At 34.1% G+C, this 5472-nt stretch overlaps 1 pseudogene; it reads right to left on the bottom strand.

Annotated features, from left to right (window-relative positions):
• Positions 1–802: 802 nt before the first annotated feature.
• On the bottom strand, positions 803–1753 carry LOC106755406 (annotated as a pseudogene).
• Between the last annotated feature and the right edge of the window lie 3719 nt (positions 1754–5472).

Genomic DNA, 5472 nt, shown 5'->3' with positions numbered 1-5472 from the left:
ATGAATAGCTTATAGGAGAAAACTTACATATTTTGTTTGTACATTAAATAGGAAGGATATTTCTAAAATGGTGATGTTTACCTTACCCTTTCTTTAATATATTTAAAAACCTGAGTTATGTTATTTATTTATTATTTGGAATTTTTCAATTGAGAAGGATGCAAACATAATTAACTATTTCAATACATGCTATTTTTCATTTCAAATACTTAGCATAATTATTAGTAAACTTACTAAACATTCTTAGTGTTAATAAAATATAAAATTTATTTTGAAATTTTAGTGTGTAAAACAAAAACAAAAACTTTCTGAGAGGTGGTGGGGACTTGATATATATATATTTTTTTCTCTTTACTTTTGTTTCATTGCAGTGTGGATAGGATTCCATAGAAATAATATGATTGATGCTTTTCCATTTAGAAGTTAAAAAAGAATATCAGGTCCCCATTATTATATTCTATTGAGACAACATTACAGTTTAATCAAAATAGGAGATAGGCCCGAACCATGGTCCAGTATATTGATTACAATTGTTTAACCACAATAAATTGGCATGCATTGGTCAACTCCATATACATAAACACCATAATTTAAATTCTCTTGGATTTAATGAAAAATAAAAACTAATGTTTGGATGATTCGTACAGACCCAAAAATAATTAATTGGAGAATTAAAAAAGAAAAAGAAAAAAGAGGAGATCAGAGAACATTCTCTGTTGAACAGTCTCATTGATGTGTGTGAGTTTACATTAAATGTGATCATAAATGATATATATATATATATATATATATATATATAATACTAAAACTTGGAGTGAGATTTTAGTGTGTAAAATTTAATATAAAGCACTCTGTGACCTTTCAAAGAGTTGAGTCCCCAAGCAAGAGCATTTCGAGAGAGAATAGCAATGTGCACAATAGTTATTGATGAGCTTCCATACATACAATAACCAGCAGCCAACATGTTCTTCCCGGGTTGCAAAACATCTTCTATGGTTGGTTCACGGTTTCTACATGCAACACAACACACTCAATTGACAACTGGATACTGCACAATCGATGTTAGAGGAACCATCCAGCGGATCAAAGACTACTATGTACCTGCACAAAAAAAACAAAAAAACATCGTACTAAATTATTAGACTGAGGAAAATGAAGGCTAAATGAACACTTGGGAAGAAACACTACTAGATTATAGATAGGTTAACAACTTTCCACGCTTAGAAGGCTCCACAAATGTTGCTTCCTCATCTTCTTCGGACACCGAGATGCACTGCAAAAATATTTGAACCCATCAACAAATGTCTCTGGATAGAGAGAGCCTTGACAACATTGATGACTTACTGTTCGTCCACTGCTGACCAGAGCCTTGACAAAGACATCATTGGAAAGGACGTCCAGTTTCTTTTGCTCCTCACCCTTTAGTTTAGCTTTAGTTTTAATTCTATAAATTTGTTTCTGAATATGCAGAGTTGTTTATTTTACCATACAGGTCTTCCTTCTGCTGCACTTTTCTTTCTTAATTTTAAGCTTTATATTGATCACATCTATCTTCTGATAAAATCTGGTGTGGGTCAGCACTCTATCATGGCTAATTGATTTTTTTTTTTTGTATAGGTTTTTCCTTGTGAGTCCTCATTATGATAAAAAAGAAGCAGCCTATAATACTGTTTTAGAAGTTATTTTGCTAATTATAATTTATTCTGCAATGGTTTTAGAAGCAGCCTATAATACTCTTAATTTTCCTTTCCATTGAATTGTAAAAATAAATTGACCAACAATTTTGTTTTTATGTTGAAGAATATGGCAACAGGTGGTTGTGACCCTCCTATTCCACCTTCAGGAAACTCAGATAAGGAGAAGGGGAAGAAGAAAGCTTATNNGGTGAAGTTGATGTCCCGTTTCAATAACGTAAGTAGTTCAAGTAGTCAACCATCTACACCTACCTCCACTGCTAGATCTGTTCCACCACCATTGGCAATTCCTGGTTTGACACCTNTTGCACCATTTATTCCACCTTCATTGGAAGTTCCTGCCTTCACACCTAGTCCACAACGTGGTGCTGATCAATGGAGATCACCCTCCCCCATGTTGGTTCTAACCCAACAACTCCTACAAATATTGCACCAACACCTCCTACAGGGGATGGAGTTCCACATTCAAGTTCAACGGGAAATGTTGAAGATGTTTCCAACCATCGTCCAATCATTACACCTATTGGAGGAGGGTAACAAATAATTCATTTTATGTACCTAATTGTATAATAATGTAATATTCTAATATTTGACTTTTATTTTTAGTATAGGTTTTATCCAACAAAAACAACATCCAAAGCAATCACAGCCACCATCAAAGGACAGTTTGATGAGCCGTGGTTGACATGGAGACAAATCCCTCAAACTCGCAAAGATGTTTTCTTTGAGCGTTTTAAGGTATTTAAAACTGTGCATGTATATAACAGCCATATTATCATGCACTCAAGCCTTTATTTAGATGGTGTGATGGTAAGTGGGGGAGTGAGAAAATACAAAAGAGAAATGAAAGGAGGGTGAGATTGTTTGGATTAAAAGAACTAGAGTGAAAAGATAGTATTACAAGGTTTGCATAATAGCATAGGAGCAAAGTAGAAAGTTTGGAGTGAAGACACAGGATTCTGGTTTCAATAGGGAAAACATACAATATGAAATAACTAGATAAAATAAAATGTTGTATCGATTATCCAAACCCTTGTTTGTTACTGTTTCTATTTTATGCTTTGGTCTTGGTCAAATTCTGCATGCTTCATGCTCCAAGCATTCAGTTCTGAAATCACCACACTCTGTCTTCCATTGTTGTGAGGTTGCATCACGCGTAAAAGAGGGATGCAAAGGAGAAGTTGTCATCAGTTGCCAACTAGTTTGACACATAATAAACCAAATTGTCATATTATCATCCACTCACTTAGTTGTGTTATGCTCAAATTGATAGAAAGGACCACATTGATCCGCATTAAAAAATAAGGACCAAATTATGAATTTTAAAAAAAGTCGGATAGAATTGAGATTAATGCGTTAATAGTGGGACAAATTAGTATACAAAGCTCCATTAACTTTATAGGAAAACTACACCTGCCTCTATCAACTCCACATTAGTCAAATTTTCCAGACTGAATGTTGAGCAGTAAAAAACTAGCAAGAAAAAATACTTCTCTCCCCTCTTCCTTCTACCATTGCAGTTGTTACCACTTCCAGAACATCAGCCACAGCAATTGTCTTGCCATTCCACTGTTCTCCAATTTATCCAAATCTGCTAATATCTAGACTTCAAATCCAACTTTGAAAAAACTACAGCACCTCACGCTCACAAACAATTCATCAATCACAGGGATCGGTAATTTATTAAGAACTAGGCTATTTAGTGCCTTTAATCCACACAGAATTGCTACACACCATCTTTCTTCTTGACCAAAGTGACAGGACTATCAAAAAGGCTAGTTTGGATCCAATATCTCCAACTTGCAACATCTCTCTAATAATCCTTTCTCTCTCATTTTTTTTGGCAGTGAGGCTATTGGTAAGGGTGCATATTTGGGATCTGTGATCTTGATCTCTCTTAGGAGGTACCCCTTGGCTCTCGAAAGAGATCATCAAACTTAGTCAAAACTACTTCAAACCATGCCTGTAGTTTTTCTGTTTTACTTGGTACGGTAATTACAACCTGACATGCCTCAACAAATCCCTCCAGCTTGCATTGAATGGCTGAGTAAGATCTTCCAAGCAACTTGAGTTTTAAACAATAAATGATCTCCTCTCAATTTGTTTTGGTTATCCTTTCCCCGCTTAACAGTTAAATATTTGAGTTGGCTCACCATCCCCCAAAACTAACCAGCCTACATCCCTTGAACTAAGTGGGGATATAAGAAGAAGAGAAATTAGTTAAGATGGTTAGAATACTAATGAGTTAGTCACTTGAGGTGTTAGATATAAAGGATGTTAATTTTGTTAGATATATATATTTCAAATTGGCAAACACTTGATGAAACGAAAAGGGTAATATTTATGAATAGCAATAAACATACCAAACTTCTGAGAGAAATTGTTTTTTGATTAGGGTCTATGTCAAATATAGTTCCATATGAGGATTTATCAAGATTCTCCCGCAATGAAGACCTGTCAAGTGTACACAACTCTCAAAATCTCAAGTCTCAACCATAAATCACACTGAGATTTATTCTTAATCCAAAGTATAATATAAGCAGCATAATTCCCAGATTAAAACTCAGATAATTATGTCAGAAACAAACCAAATGGCCCTATTATGCCACTTCTTGATACATATTCTTCACTACACAGTAAGTGAGGATCAACTTCACTTTCATCAAGAAACTCTGCATTCTCTACTTCTGGAAGCTCAAACAACACTTCTAAATCGGCCTTGAATTATAAAGTTCTAAAAATCATCATTGATGTTGAACATGGTTTCAAAATAAAAAACAGCAAAAGTTTACTTACCTGTGATGCAGTGATACCTGAGACTTCAAGAATTGATCCACCCTTTTTTAGATATTTTAAATTTAAAAGATATTGCTTGAATATAGTAGAATCATTATGTTTAATATTTAAAATATGTAACTCAACTTTCCTTTTTAATATCTGAATTTAACACTACAGATTGCATTGAAACAATATCACATCAATTGATATATGTGCACTCTTGAGACCAATCTCAGTCGTTATATATGCAGAAAACATTATAAAAGTTTCAATTTATACTGTCATGTAATTAGTAAACATCAATAACAGGAGAATACTAACATTTTCAGTTATCTGCTATCTGCTATGAATCTATGATGCTTTTTTCCTTTCTCTGACAACTACTAATAGTACTTTAAATAGAACCATCAATGCAGAAACTCTAGTAGTAGTATATGCTCAATATATCAATACATAGCTTTTGTAGCTTTTAGCCATGGTTTTTCTGCAGGAGTTTTCCCTAGCAGCATCAGAATCGTCTTCTTTCTTTCCATTGTTGAGCCAATAGCATCTCAAGTTCATCAATATTTTATGAAGCACAATACATGTAGTACTGAACCTTTTCCTTGTCAATATTTATCTTTTTTGTCAATAGAGAAAGGTATCATGAAGCATTGAACATGAAGAAAAGGTTAAGAAAAATTTCCACAGCAAAGCATCTCATAAATTATCTGAGATGTTTAAAAAAGCTCGAAGAGAAGGGAAAAAACCTGAGTGGATGGGAGACATTGTCTGGAATGGTCTTTTAGAGAAGTGGAACATGCCAGCTTTTAGACAAAAGTGTGAAACCGCCAAAAAGAACAGGACATCTGACAAGGGTGGTTGTTTGCACACCGGGGGATCTATTAGCGTGCATGAGCATGCTATTCGTCTGCTATGATGACATATGAATTTTATTATATAATTCTACTCATTAATTTTACAAATATTTGTTGTTAACAACTTACATCTTCTTTGGTTA

Source organism: Vigna radiata, unplaced genomic scaffold (genome assembly GCF_000741045.1).
Source record: "Vigna radiata var. radiata cultivar VC1973A unplaced genomic scaffold, Vradiata_ver6 scaffold_258, whole genome shotgun sequence".
Taxonomy (NCBI): Eukaryota; Viridiplantae; Streptophyta; class Magnoliopsida; order Fabales; family Fabaceae; genus Vigna; species Vigna radiata.
This window is presented reverse-complemented; position numbering and strand designations above follow the sequence as displayed.